This window comes from Prionailurus bengalensis, chromosome E1 (assembly GCF_016509475.1).
Source record: "Prionailurus bengalensis isolate Pbe53 chromosome E1, Fcat_Pben_1.1_paternal_pri, whole genome shotgun sequence".
In the NCBI taxonomy this organism is placed as follows: domain Eukaryota; kingdom Metazoa; phylum Chordata; class Mammalia; order Carnivora; family Felidae; genus Prionailurus; species Prionailurus bengalensis.
Window position 1 is genome coordinate 36,103,830 of NC_057347.1, and position 15,991 is coordinate 36,119,820.

Sequence of the window (15,991 nt, forward strand, 5' to 3'; positions counted from 1 at the left end):
GTGTCCAAAAATATATATTAAATAAGTATCTTTTGATGCTCTCCACGAAGACATGGTCAGTGCAATCAAATAAAATGCTGTGTTGTCTGTAAGGGCTTTTTCTTTTCGTCTTTTCCCTTCTTTTCTTTTCTTTCTTCTTTCTTCTTTTTTTTTTTTTAAATTTTTGTATATACAATACTCTGCAATGATCAGATTGAATACAGGTAGATGAAACCATTCAAAAGGCTGATTGGTCTACATCAAGAACAGCAACCAAGGGGTATCTCTCGGCTGGTCACTCCCTAGTCTTGTACCCACGACTGTCCTGTGCCACATGTCTCCCTCCAGATGAGCATCACCTTCCCGTTCTGTCTGGTAAGTAGCCTTGGAGTTCTTCTCAACTCAAAGCTTTAGGCGGTCAATGTCAACCGACAGAATTAGTTGGCACAACCCTCAGCCATCCTTGTCTCCCTGGGTGCCATCCGACCAGATGACAACTCAAGAAATGGTCCGCGTGCACCTCCTGCTGACAAGATCTCTCAGGATCTTCTTTCTAGGAAGGTACCTAGCACCCCATCAACCATCTGAACATTTATTATTTTGTATGTCATCCAGAGCGCAAGTGTCACCCCCAGACAGCCTTCCATCTCAGTGATTCCCAGGATGTCTGATTTACAGCCACCTGCCATAATACACGTTGACTGAAGACCCACCTATCAACAAAGCTATGAACACTCAAGAAGAAGGCAAACCAATTTTTTTTATCACAGGCTGAATGAAAATCAAATGTAAGCAGGTCGTGAAAATAGCAAAGTGCTTTGGTTTGTTTTTAATGTATAATACTCATTACTAGCAAGAATATAGTGAAATAAAACATTCCACGTGGCTGTGTGGGACAACAATTTTAAGGCAACAAAAACCTTGCCATTTCATATTGTTTGACTTAGAAGTTGCGCTTTTTAAAAGTTTGTTTATTTTGAGAGAGAGAGAGAGAGAGAATGTGCACGCACATGTGAGCTGAGGAAGGTCAGAGAGAGGGAGAGAGAGAATCCTAAGCACGCTCCATGCCTGATGTGGGCTTGAACCCACAGACTGAGATCACAGAGCCTGATGTGGGGCTTGAACCCACAAACTGAGATCATGACCTGAGCCAAAACCAAAAGTTGGACGCCCGACCGACTGAGCCACCCAGGCGCCGTGAGAAGTTGCACTTTTGAGAAATGTTTCTTTTTTAATTTTTTTTTTCAACGTTTATTTATTTTTGGGACAGAGAGAGACAGAGCATGAACGGGGGAGGGGCAGAGAGAGAGAGAGGGAGACACAGAATCGGAAACAGGCTCCAGGCTCCGAGCCATCAGCCCAGAGCCCGACGCGGGGCTCGAACTCACGGACCGCGAGATCGTGACCTGGCTGAAGTCGGACGCTTCACCGACTGCGCCACCCAGGCGCCCCTTGAGAAAATTTCCTACCAAAAAGCCAGTACGTGAAACATTTCATTCATCCTTAAAAAAACAATGAGATTCTGATCCCAGCTACCACACAGATGAACCTTGAAAACATTATGCTAAGTAAAATAAGCCAGGCAAAAAGGACAAATATATTATTCTACTTCTAGGAGATACCTAAAATAGTAAAGTTCATAGAGGCAGAAAGTAGGATTGTGGTTACCAGGGGTTAGGGGGAGTTAATGTTGAATGGGTACAGAGTTTCAACTTGAGAGGTTGAAAAAGTTTTTGAGATGGATACTGTGATAGTTGCATAACAATGTAAATGTACTTAATGCTACTGAATTTTACACTTAAAAATGGCTAATTAGGGGGACCTGGGTGGCTCCCACGGTTAAGCATCTGACTCTTGATGTTGGCTGGGGTCAAGATCTCACAGTTCATGGGATTGAGCCCAGGGTGGGGCTCTGTGCTCAGCACGGATCCGCTTGGGATTCTCTCGCTCTCTCTCTCTCTCTCTCTCCCTCTCAAAATAAATAAACATTTAAACATGGCTAAAGTTATACATTTTGTTATGTATATTTTACTATGACTTTTAAAGGCAAAAAATTTTAACCTTTTCAAAACTAAAAAAAAAAAACAAAAAACCCTGAACAAATATGTTATTTGCCACTGTCAAGGAAAAAAACAAACAAAAAACTGTTAGCAATATAAATGCTTACAAATAGGGAGATCTTCAAACAACTTCCAACATAGCCAGATGGTAAAATATTATGCAGCCATTAAAAATCGTGTCCAAAAGGGGTTTAGAAAACTTGGGTGAAGGTTATTTTAAAAAATGCGTATCACGCAATTTAGCATCTGTTCTCATATAGTCTGTCTGATTGGAACCACCTTAACAACAATGATGAAAGCTACGTGAACATAAAAGACGAGAAATCACCTTACGGAAACTCTCGCCCGTGGCTACACAGAGATGTGCACCAGAATATTCATAGCAACATTGTTTATAATACTAAAACCTAGAAATCCTACAAATGTGCATCTACAGGAGAATGGATAAGCAAAACAGTATAGTTAAACAATGGAATCTGGGGCCAATAACAGTGAAGGAACTTCTGCAAGGGGCGTGAACTTCCCCATTCTGACCAACCAACAAACAAAAACCTGGAGACTGATGAATATGCACAGTATGGCTCCATTTATAGAAGTTCAAAAATATGCAAAACTAACAACGTGTTATTTAGGGATGCGTCCAGAAGAGGTTAAACTTTAAAGAAAAGAAAGGGACCTGCGATCACCAGGCAGCTTTCAAACCACCCTGGAGCCCTCTCCCAAGCCTTGGACCAAATGGAAACAATAAAGGTTTTTGCAGTGAAAAAAGAAAAAAAAAAAAAAAAAGGAAGGAAGGAAGGAAGGAAAGGGAGAGAGAGAAAGCTAGAAAGCGAGAAAAGAGAGAGAAAAGAAAGGAAGGAAAGAAAGAAAGAAACCAAAATCCATTGAAATAATAAAAAGTCTGGAAACCCGTGTCGATAGTAAGTCTCTGGTTTTGAGATGAGTGGATTTCTTTCTATTCCTGTCTTTGTTTCTCTCTCCCTCTCTCTTTCCCTCTCCCTGTTGCTCTCTCTCTCGACTCTGCTATATTTTTCAAGATTTCTAGGCTATTATATTTTTATAACAAACTTAAAAAAAAAAAGGCAAATGGATGTTCAAGTGAATCACCCCAAGATACCTTTACAAACCAAACGGGATAGTTTGGGTTCATCCGCTGTTTCCAGGTTTGATGCAGCCAGAAATTCTCCTTCCATTAGTAACCAAGGTTGGGGGTTAACTGCGACTCACCCTGATCAATCACGGATGTGGCTTGACTTTAGCTAAAGGTCTGATGAATTATACATGCATTCCTAACAAACTGAGATGATACAAGCACCCCAATTCACACCTGCCCGGTCCGTCCCAGTTCTTACAGACGCATCGCTCCTTTTAACTCCCGGGCATGAATATTTTTGTTTTCGTGTGCCTTCACCGGACGCCTCGAAGGATGAAGCCCAATTCTTCCGCATCGGTCTGGGAGTTTTCTCGTCGTGAGATCATGTCTTTCGACGCACTGGAAACCTCAGGGCAGGATCCGTGTTGTTTCCTTTTGTCTCAGCGAGTGGTTTCCATTATTTTCACCAACTAAGATCTCCTTTATTAGTTTTCCATGAGCCCAATGCTTTTGAAAAATGTTGCCTATCAACAAATTCCATTGATCAGGTAGTAATAGATTGTTCTCGTACTGAGCGGCTAAGCAGAACTTCTACACACGTGGCGAGAAGTTACACTCTTCCCACCAAAAGTAAAGGGACTCGGAACCGCACTTTGTCCATACAGCCTTGCCGGGAGCAAATGTCTGATTTAGATGTCCTAACTGACTGAAAATAGTTTGTGGATACCACTGTGCCCATCACCCTTTCCTTCCTTCCTTCTTAGATCCTGGGGAGGCTGGGCTTCGAGAAACATTCCTCAGGACCAGCTTTCAGCTCCAGGAGAAGAGCAGAAGAGACGAGAACAGGGAGAGGACATTGCAAAATGTGGGGAACACCCGAGGTGGGTAACTTCATGGCTTTTACTCTATAGGTCAGTTGTGCCACAGACAGGCAGCAAAAACAGGATTCCAACCTCAGTGTCTTAGACCCCCAAGTCTTCGCTCCTACACCAGTGCGGCGTTTCAAGATGCTAGTGCATGGGGCGCCTGGCTGGCTCAGTTTGTGGAGCATGCAACCCTTGATCTCAGGGTTGTAAATTCAAGCCCCACATGAGGTGTCAAGATGACTTATAAAATATTTTTGATTGCTTAAAAATTTTTGTTTGTTAATGTATACATTTTAAAATGTTAATGTTTGGGGCGCCTGGGTGGCGCAGTCGGTTAAGCGTCCGACTTCAGCCAGGTCACCATCTCGCGGTCCGTGAGTTCGAGCCCCGCGTCAGGCTCTGGGCTGATGGCTCGGAGCCTGGAGCCTGCTTCCGATTCTGTGTCTCCCTCTCTCTCTGCCCCTTCCCCGTTCATGCTCTGTCTCTCTCTGTCCCAAAAATAAATAAACGTTGAAAAAAAATTTTGAAAAAAAAAAAATAAATAAAAAAATAAAATGTTAATGTTTATTTGTTTTGGAGAGACAAAACACGAGCAGGGGAGGGGCAGAGAGAGAGAGAGAGGAGAACACAGAATCGGAAGCAGGCTCCAGGCTCCGAGCTGTCAACACAGAGTCCGACACGGGGCTCGAACTCACAAACCGTGAGTTCATCACCCGAGCCGAAGTCGGGCGTTTAACCGACTGAGCCACCCAGGCACCCCCCCTAACGTTCCTTAATTAAAAAAATAGAATAGGGGCTCCTGGGTGGCTCAGTCAGTTAAGCATCCGACTTCGACTCAGGTGATGATCTCACGGCTGGTGAGTTCGAGCCCCGCGTCGGGCTCTGTCCTGACAGCTTGGAGCCTGGAGCCTGCTTTGCATTCTGTGTCTCCCTCTCTCTCTGCTCCTCCCCCTCTCACACTCTCTCTCTCACTCTCTCTCTCTCTCTCAAAAATAAGTAAACGTTTAAAAAAATTAAAAATAAAGAAATAAATAAACGAACAAACAAACATCCTGGTGCAACCCACACATACGTCACAATTTATTTTATACGGAGGTATAAAAACAGTTCAACAGAGAAAGGATAATCCTTTCAACAAATAGTGCTGGAACAAATGGATGTTCATGTCCCCCCGAAAAACTTCCTTCCACATCCCATCCTATACACAGAAATTAACTCAATCATACACTTAAATGTAATCATGTAGGTCAACTATAAAACCAAAAGCTCTAAGGCTTCTAGGAGAAAACCTTTGTGACCTTGAGTTAGGCGAAGATATCTTAGATACGCCACCCAAGCCAAACTTCATAAAAAGCCAAGTCGATAAATTGGACTTCATCAAAATTTCAAAAAGAAAGAAAGAAAGAAAAAACCCTCTTGGTTCTAGAAGGTAACTCTTTTTTTTTTTTTTTAATGTTTATTTATTTTTGAGAGACAGAGAGAGACAGCGGGAGAGGGCAGAGAGAGAGAGAGGGAGACCCAGAATCCGAAGCAGGCTCCAGGCTCTGAGCTGTTAGCACAGAGCCCCATGCGGGGCTCGAACTCACAGACTGTGAGATCACGACCTGAGCCGAAGTCGGACGCTTCACCGACTGAGCCCCCCAGCCGCCCCTCTAGAAGGTAACTCTTAAGGCCGTGAACAGAACAGCCACAGACTGGGAGGAAAAATTTATAAATCACGTGTCTCACAAAGGACTTGTACCCAAAATACATAAAGAAGTCTCAAAACGCAATAACAAGAACACAAACAACCCTCTCCCCGCGAAATGGGAGAAAAAATTGAACAGACATTTCGCCAAAGAAGAGGTACAGGTGGCAGATAAGCCCATGAAAAGACAACAGCATTAGAGCAGCGCAAGTTAAAATCACAGAGATACCACTACGTACGGATGAGAATGGCTCGAATTAAAAAGCCTGACCGTATCTAGTTTCGGCAAGACTGCAGAGAAACCAGAGCTCTCTTACAGCTGATGGAAATGAAACATGTTACAATCACTTCAGGAAAACAGTTTGTCAGTTTCTTTCCTTCTCTCTTTTTCTTTCTTTCTTTCTTTCTTTCTTTCTTTTCTTTCTTTCTCTTTCTTTCTTTTCTTTCTTTCTTTCTTTCTCTTCCTTCCTTCCTTCCTTCCTTCCTTTTTAAATGTTTATTTATTTTTGAGAGAGAGAGAGAGACAGAGCACGAGCAGGGGAGGGGCAGAGAAGGCAGATTCTTAAAAAGTTCAACACACCCCCAATCCTTGGTATTCACCGAAGAAAAAAGAAAGCATCTATCCGCATAACAACTTGGCCACAGATATTCACAGCGGCTTTAATTGCAATAGCCCAAAACTTGAAACAACGTAAATGTCCATCAACAGGTGAATGGATAAACTGTGATATATCCGTATGACGGAAGAATATTACTCAGCAATAAAAAAGAACAGACAACTGATCGTGCTACACTTACATTTCAAAATAAGTACGTTGAATGAAAGGAGCCAGATGAAAAAAGGATACATACTATATAATTCCATTTGTACAAAGTTTTAGGAGATGCAAACTAATCTATAGCGACAGAAAGCGGATCAGCGGTTGGAAGAGGGGTGAGCACGAAGAGAGAGAGTTCAAGGAAATTGGGGGGTGAGGGGGTGATAGGTATGTTCACTACACCCAATGTGGGGCTCAAACTCACAACCCGGAGATCGAGCATGGCATTCCCTTCCAACTGAGCCAGCCAGGCGCCCGGGTGTTTATTACTTTAACTGTAGTGACAATTTAACGGGAGAAGATGTATTTCAAAACGTCAAAATGTGGGGCGCCTGAGTGGTTCAGTCGGTTGAGCGTCCGACTTCGGCTCAGGTCAGGTCACGATCTCGCAGTCCTTGAGTTCGAGCCCCGCGTCGGGCTCTGGGCTGATGGCTCAGAGCCTGGAGCCTGCTTCCGATTCTGTGTTTCCCTCTCTCTCTGCCCCTTCCCCGTTCATGCTCTGTCTCTCTCTGTCTCAAAAATAAATAAACGTTAAAAAAAAAAATTAAAAAAAAAAAACACGTCAAAATGTGCCCCTTGGTTTTTCTAGATTTTTTTCTTTTTCTTTCTTAAAGTTTACATGTTCATTTTGAGAGAGAGAGCAAGAGTGTCTGTGTGTGCAAGCGTGAGCAAGAGAGCAGGGGAGGGGCAGAGAGGAAGGGAGAGAATCCCAAGCAGGCTCGGTGCTGATATCTAGGAGCCCAGATCGGGTTCAGTCTCACAAACCGTGAGATCATGATCTCGCTAAAATCAGGAGTCGGGAGGTTACCTGACCAAGCCACCCAGGCACGCCAAGATTTTTTATTTTTAATTAATCTATACGTTCAACATGGGGCTTGACCTCACAACTGCGAGATCGAGACTCACATGCTCCACTGACGAAGCCAGCCAGGCACCCCTCACACTGTGCACTTTATTTTTTTTTTTTATTTTTTTTAATGTTTATTTATTTTTGAGACAAAGAGAGACAGAGCATGGACAGGGGAGGGTCAGAGAGAGAGGGAGACACAGAATCGGAAACAGGCTCCAGGCTCTGAGCGGTCAGCACAGAGCCCCATGCGGGGCTCGAACCCACGGACCGCGAGATCATGACCTGGGCTGAAGTCGGACGCTCAACCGACTGCGCCACCCAGGCGCCCCTGTGCACTTTAAATTAAATATATGCAGTTAATTATGTGTCAGTTATACCTGGATAGCACTGGGGCAAATTGGAAAATGAGCATTTTTCATCACCATTGTGAGAATGGGTTCAAGCAAGAATCGTCAATGGTTGTTAAATAAATCTGAGGGTGGGGGAAGTCTAATGAGGAAGGAGGTATTAGATTTCTTATTAGTGGGGCGCCTGGGTGGCGCAGTCGGTGAAGCGTCCGACTTCAGCCAGGTCACTATCTCGCGGTCCGTGGGTTCGAGCCCCGCATCGGGCTCTGGGCTGACGGCTCAGAGCCTGGAACCTGTTTCCGATTCTGTGTCTCCCTCTCTCTCTGCCCCTCCCCCGTTCATGCTCTGTCTCTCTCTGTCCCAAAAATAAATAAACGTTGAGAAAAAAAAAATTTGATTCCTTATTAGTTATAAAGAGGAAAATAGAGGGGCGCCTGGTTGGCTCAATCAGTTACATGCCTGACTTCGGCTCAGGTCATGATCTCACGGCTTGTGAGCTTGAGCCCCGTGTCTGGCTCTGTGCTGACAGTCTGGAACCTGCTTCAGATTCTGTGTCTCGTCTCTGCCCCTCTCCTGCTCACACTCTGTCTCTCTCTCTCTCTCTCTCTCTCTCTCTCAAAAATAAACATTAAAAAAAAAATTTTTTTTAAAGAGGAAAATCGTAACTATACAGTGTGAAAATCTCCATCACTCATGGGCAGGTAGACATCTTGATCCTCTAAGTGCAATCCCTTAGCAAGGACGCACTTTAAAATTTTTTTTTTTTTTTAAAGGGAATTTTATCAACGTTTATTTTTGGGACAGAGAGAGACAGAGCATGAATGGGGGAGGGGCAGAGAGAGAGAGGGAAACACAGAATCGGAAACAGGCTCCAGGCTCCGAGCCATCAGCCCAGAGCCCGACGCGGGGCTTGAACTCCCGGACCGCGAGATCGTGACCTGGCTGAAGTTGGACGCTTAACTGACTGCGCCACCCAGGCGCCCCTAAAATTTTTTTTATGTTCATTTGTTTGTTTTTGAGAGAGAGATGAGAGCAAGTGGGGAAGGGGCAGAGAGAGAGAGGGAGAGAGAATCCCAAGCAGGGATCCCACACTGTCACCATGGAGCCTGATGCGGGGCTCGAACTCACAAATCGTTGAGATCATGACCTGAGCGGACACCAAGAGTCGGTTGCTTAACTGACTGAGTCACCCAGACACCCCAAAAGGACACACTTTAAATTGTATAGTATGCTGGCCACCATGCATAACCCGAATTTCATCTGGAAGAGAGATCAGACAAAGCCAAATTAAGAAACGTTCAATAACACAACGAATTTCGACTCTGAAATGTCAGTATCACGAAAGACAAAGAAAGGCTGAGAAATTGAAGGAAAATAAAGAGACATGACAATGAAATGCAATACATGATCCTGGGGTGAATCTCACAACGAAGGGAAAATAAAATACCCCAGAAGACACTATTGGGACAATTGAAAAAATTGCAATACGGATTATATGCTTTAAACCAATGTTAAACTTGTCGAATCTCATGATTTACTTATTGCTGTTATGTGTGCGAATATCCTTGTTCTTAGGAAATACACGTGGAATTATTAAGTGGTAAAGGAACATGACATGTATAACCTATGTTCACACGTTCAGAAAAAAAATAATGGAATGATACCACAAAAGTGGCAAATTGCTAAAAGTTGATGAATCTGTGGGTATATTGGAGTTGTCTGTATTATTTTTGCAACTTCCAGCACAGAGCCCGACTGGGGCTCAATCCCACAACCCTGGGACCGTGTGACCTGAGCCAAAACCAAGAGTGGGATGCTCAACCGAGCCCCGGTTTTAAATGATTTCAAAATAAGAACTTTAAACAAAAATCTCCAGAGTCATTACATCAGAGTCTTTGGGAATGGCGCTGAGGCATTGGGATTTTTTTTTTTTTTTAAGTAGGCACCACACCCAACATGGGGCTCGAACTCACAGCCCTGAGATCAAGAGTCGCATACCCTATGAACTCAGCCAGCCAGGCACCCCGAGGTATTGGGGTTTTAAAAAGCTTTCCAGGGGCGCCTGGGTGGCGCAGTTGGTTGAGCGTCCGACTTCAGCCAGGTCACGATCTTGCGGTCCGTGAGTTCAAGCCCCGCGTCGGGCTCTGGGCTGATGGCTCAGAGCCTGGAGCCTGTTTCCGATTCTGTCTCTCCCTCTCTCTCTGCCCCTCCCCCGTTCATGCTCTGTCTCTCTCTGTCCCAAAAATAAATAAAAACGTTGAAAAAATTAAAAAAAAAAAAAAAAAAAAAAAAAAAAAAAAAAAAAAGCTTTCCAGGCCAGGGTGCCAGATATGGCAAATAACAGAGCAGGATGTGCAGTTAAGTTTTGTAGAAAATATATCTGAGAGGGGCGCCTGGGTGGCGCAGTCGGTTGGGCGTCCGACTTCAGCCAGGTCACGATCTCGCGGTCCGGGAGTTCAAGCCCCGAGTCGGGCTCTGGGCTGATGGCTCGGAGCCTGGATCCTGTTTCCGAGTCTGTGTCTCCCTCTCTCTCTGCCCCTCCCCCGTTCATGCTCTGTCTCTCTCTGTCCCAAAAATAAATAAACGTTGAAAAAAAAATTTTTTTTTAAATAAAAAATAAAATAAAAAAAAGAAAATATATCTGAGAGAGAGAGAGAGAGTGCAAGTGGGGGAGAGGGGCAAAGGGAGAGACAGGATCTTAGTCTCCATGCTCAGTGCGAAGCCCAACATCGGACTCAATCCCGTGACCCTGGGATCATGATCTGAGCTGAAATCAAGAGTCAGAGGCTCAACCCTATGAGCCACTCAAGCTCCCCAAATCTGAATTTCAGATAGACAACAATTTAAAAACTTATTTTAGGTGAGGTGCGCGGGTGGCTCAGTTGGTCAAGCGTCTCACTCTTGGTTTTGGCTCAGGTCGTGATCTCACGGTTCAAGCCCCGCATCGGGCTCTGTGCTGACAGCACAGAGCCTGGAGGCTGCTTGGGATTCTGTCTCCCTCTCTCTGCCCCTCCCCTGCTTGCTCTCTTTCAAAAATAAATAATAAATAAACATTTAAAAAATTAAAAACAAACAAACCACTTTTTTCGTTGTTGTTGGTTTTTTTTGTTTGTTTGTTTGTTTTGTTTTTTGGTGTAAGTACGTCCCAAGCAGTATTTTCTGCCTAGAAAGCAAGTACAGGCTTGGAATCCAACTCATTTTGATGTCTGTACTCTGCTGGGTCTTTGTGGAATATCAGCGAAATTACTTGCTTTGCCTGTCTTCAGGATGCAAAATCATCTCAGTTCTCACTCTTGCAGAGGGAAGGGGACTGAGATGAGCATAAGTAGATATTAAATGGCCAGAGTTTACGGCCATGGAAAGAAATGCTTCGTGAATCTGGTTGGTCTCTGTGACCAATAGCATAAAGCTGGTGGGATGGCATGTCATTTCTGAGTTTCACCTAGGCTGTCATTTTAAGTGCATGACTTTGCTCTGGGGGAAGAAGCGCAGAGAGGTCCACACGGGGAGGCGCTGAAGCCTTCCGTCTACAGTCGCTGCAACAAGCTTGGAAGGTGTTGGAAGGTGATCTACGGCCCCAGGGTTCTGGGGGTGTCAGCGACTCGACTGACAGCTGACCTCAACTTTATGAAAGACCCTCAGCTAGAACCACCCAACTTGGGGCGCCTGGGTGGCTCAGTTGGTTGAGCGTCCGACTTCACCCGGGTCATGATCTCGCGGTCTGTGAGTTCGAGCCCCGGGTCGGGCTCTGGGCTGATGGCTCGGAGCCTGGAGCCTGCTTCCGATTCTGTGTCTCCCTCTTTCCCTGCCCTTCCCCCATTCATGCTCTGTCTCTCTCTGTCTCAAAAATAAATGTTAAAAAGAAATTAAAAAAAAAAGAACCACCCAACTAAGCCACCGCCAGAGTCCTCGATCCTCAGAAACGGTGAGAGGTCAAGGGTCTGTGGCTTTGAACTGTTAAAGTTTGGGGGCGCCTGGCTGGCTGAGTGGGTGGAACGTGAGACTCTTGATCTCAGGGTTGTTGAGTTTGAGCCCCACGCTAGGTGTAGAGACTGCTTACAAATAAAATCTTTAGGGGCACCTGGGTGACTCAGTCGTTCAAGTGTCCGACTTCGGCTGGTCACGATCTCACGGTCCGTGGGTCCCAACCCCACGTCGGGCTCCGGGCTGACAGCTCGGAGCCTGGAGCCTGCTTCGGATTCTGTGTCTCCCTCTGTCTCGGCTCCTCCCCGACCCGTGCTCAGTCTCTCAATCTCTCTCTCTCTCTCTCTCTCTCTCTCAAAATAAATACATAGATACATAAATAAATAAAAATAAAAAATAAACTGCTAAGGTTTGGAGTAATTTGTTTCCCTGCAAAAGATCAGGAATGTATCAACATACAAGGTAACACAATGTATCTGCTCAGTAGACATGTTTCCCAAATCAATTCTCTGACGCAGGAATCATGACATTCCCCATTTTCCAGAAAGCTGATCCGAAGCACCTTTGATTTAGTTGCTCTAAACCACCCTGCTGCTAGCCTAGGCGGGTCTGTCTCCACAGCCCTCACCCCTAACAGGCGGATGTCGTGAACCTTCCCTGGATGTCGTGAACCTTCCCTGCGCCAGGCGAAGGGCCGAGTCGGCCTGGATTTGTTATTCCGTCTTACTGAATTCTCGCCATTAGAGTGAGGTGGAGGAGATCTTTCCAGAGAATGCCACCTGCCAACACTGGCAGGATGCCTTCAGGCGAACCAGACATCAATGCCACACTTGCCCACGGGGTAGGGAGGACCGATTCTGTTTTTGTTTGGGGGGGGGGGGCGGCTGTTCGTGTGCTTTTGAAGGAGGCTCTATGCCCCACTGTGGGGCTTGAACTCCCCACCCTGAGATCAACCGTGCTGAGCCAGCCAGGCGCTCCTGGATTCTCCCGTCTTATCTCCAGTTCCGAGATGGGCAGACGAAAGCTCAGCGCGGATAAGGGCTTTGCCCAAAGCCAGACCTCACCTGGGGAGGGGCGGGCGGCTGGAATGCCCCCTCTCCGCCCCGCAGGCTACTCCCTAATCTACTTAAAGAAGGGTGTGGTTGGTTGGTGGCTGAGGTTATAGAGGGCTCGCCCCTCGCCTAGCCCAGGAATGGGTGTGGGGGGGGGGGGCTCGCTGGGGACCCTGGAAGGTGTCCCCCTGCAGGGAAAACGAAGGGCAGGCCCTCTCTTCTCACCCCCTCACCTCCCTCCCCCCTGGAATGTGCTCCCACCTGGGGCAGAGAAAGGGTCAGGAATGCAGCTTTCTCTGGGAGGCCCAGCCCTTTGGCTTTTCATCCTAAAAACACCTCCAGCTTTTCCCTCTCTTCCTGGGGGCGGGGGGGGGGGGGAATGAGAGCCTTGTGCCCCCCCACCCCCCACCCCCCAGTTCTGCCTCTTCGCCGCCCGCCGCAGCTCTCCTCCCACTGATTAGGCTGCGACTACTAAGGGCTGAGCCCTTTTCTTTGACCAAGGCCGACAAAAGAGAGCCTTTGAAAACAGCAAGAGGGATCGGGGTCGGCATTGAGAGGGACTTCCAAACGGCTTCCTTATAGCAGCTGGCCAAGAGAGGCGGTAGGTAGTACATTCCCGGTTTTTAACGAAGACTTTTAGTTTATTTACTTAATGTTTAGTTACCTATTTTGAGAGAGAGCGTGAGCAGGGGAGGGGCGGAGAGAGAGGGAGACAAGAGAATCCCAAGCAGGCTCCGCGAGGGCAGGGCGGAGCCGGAGCCAGGACGCGGGGCTTGAGCTCACGCACCCCGAGATCACGACCCGAGCCGAAGTCAAGAGAGTCAGAGACCTGACCGACGGAGCCACCCAGGCGCCCGTTTATTTATTTATTTATTTATTTATTTATTTTCATCAAAGTCTAGTTCAGCTATTGGCCCCGGGGTGTATGGCATCGTGACCGGACAATTATAATCCATTAAAAATCGCTCACCGCCGTAAGGGTGGTTAACCTATCTGTCATCATGCCAGGGTATTACGATCTCCCGGACCAAGTATCTTCTTTCTCGAAGATTCCTCCGGCAAAGGACCTATCTTGACCGGAGTGGGTACCGGGGCTGGCGTGCACAGACATGTTTGGGCCCACGACCGCGCTCGAGATGTGACTGGGGAGGCAAGGCGCAGAGCAGATCGCTCAGCAAAGCTTGCGTCTCTGTCTCCTCTGCAGGAGAGGAAGTATAAATCTGCCACCTGATGTAAGAGAGATCAGAAAGGGATATCTGCTTTCTGAGTCAGCCGATGAGCTTGAAGCCCGAGTCGACCGACCTCTGAGCCGGAGTCCCTGGCAGGGAGGCTGCAACCAGCCCTCTGAGTCACCCTGGCCTGGCTGTGGTGCTGGGCCTGGAATGTCCTCTGTGGCCCTTGGGCTGTGGGGGGGTTGGAGGGTTGGGGGGCGGGGGTGAGTCACCACCTTCCAGTTTTCTTGCTGGAAGAGCCGGCAACCCCCAAAGCCTCTCTGCTGCTCGGGTTCTCATCCTGGGGCCTCAATCCAGAATCAGAAGGCTCTGGGGAGCAGGACCCTGGGTTCTCTTGCAACAATACTGCCATTATCCCTTCCTGTGCTGATTCCCTGGCTTCTATGAGTCCTTAGGAGCCCCCCCCCCGCCAAAACATACACACACACACCCGCTCTCCACCTGTCTGGGCCATTGGCCTTTGTATCCGGGCTTCCTCCTGCCTTCCCGTCCCTGGTGACCTCTCTGACCCCCCACATCCTGGAAAGTTTCCCCAGTGGACTGGGGGTCTGCCACGTCCAGGGTCCCCCTCCCTGTCCCCACGGCTGCACTGTGCTGGAATCTGCACCCTCGGGCACTTATCATGCGTGGACGGGCTGGTGGGGTTGCAGGGGATTGACTGAACTATTTTGATCAAGTTCAGCAGGCTCTGATCCCCGGAAACGCGGAAGGCCATCTTTTCCATTCTCCAGCCTCCCAATATGCCCTGGGCTGGGGGCTGGGGGTCTCCCTGGGCATCTGGCATCTTCTCTGATCTCCTCCTCTGGCCCTCCCTACATTCCTTCCTCCCCCAGGGCCCAGGGCACATTCTCTCTAGTCTGTCCACTGCCTGAGAGCCAAAGATCAAAGGGAAACAGGTTGGGGGACTGCAGAGAGGTCCCCTCCAAGACGGGGTGACGTGCGGGTTTGAGGCACAACTGGCCTTCGGAGGAGTCTGGCCCCTAAACAAATCCCCAGAGCACCAGGCAGGGACTTAGGGCTGCCAGGACCCATCCCAGAACCCTCCTCAAGTCTTGTTGGGCATTAGACCTAGGGGTCCCAGGGAATGACGTTCACCCTTCCTGGATACCTTGTGCCTCCAGGCAGGGGTGCCCAGGTTTTGACACACACCCTTCCGAGCGAGCCCATCAACTGTTGCTCAACAGGAAACAGGATCACAAGCACCTCCACATCCCCTCTGGAGGCCAGATCTGAAATGATGCCTAATGTCTCCCCATTGAGAGCCGGGAGATGGAATTTGCAGAGCTTGCCGGGAGAGAAGTTCTTCTCGACGACCGGTGAAACATAGGCGGCGGGTGGGCGAGGTTTCTAGGGAGCAGAGACAAGTTGCTCCCCTAGTCCAGTTACCCCCTCGTCCCACACAAGCACTTAACTTCACGCTGGAGCTGCTTCCCGGCTGCACAGTTTACCTGGAAAGGAAAGTGGCCTTTATCAGCTGAGCCTGGAGCTAATAGGCAGGGCACGAGCTTGGTTGTTTGGGGTTCAAAGTACCACGGCGAGCGGAGAAGGAAGAGCCTAGGAAGGAGGCCTTGGGGTCCGCCCCAAATGCAGTGTCTGCCCTGCCCCTTCGAGCCTGAGCCCTGAAGACAGAGCCATGTGCTTAGTGCTTGGAGAGAGTCAGAGGCAGCTCCTTCAGGATGAGCCTTAGCCTCACTCCGGAAGCTTCTGTGGGATGGGGAACAGGTAGCCTTTGGTTCATACTCCTGATCTCAGAGAGGCCCCCCCCCGCCCCAGGTCTGATCAGGGAGACAAAGCCGTGCCCTGGTGAGCCCTCCAGCCTGACAGGGACAGCATACTCTCAGATCCCCCAGTCTGATGGCAGAGACAGAACCACAGACTTCTCTTGTATAGGGCATTTGAAGAGAGAGGCTTGGGTCTCATAACTTTTTTTTTTTTTAGGATTTATTTTATATTTTAGAGAGACAGAGTATGTGAGCAGGGGGAGAGGGGCAGGGTGGGGAGAGGGAGGGAGAGAGAGAATCCCAAGCAGGCTCCATGCTGTCAGCGGAGAGCCCCGTGAGGGGCTCCAACTCACGGACCGTGA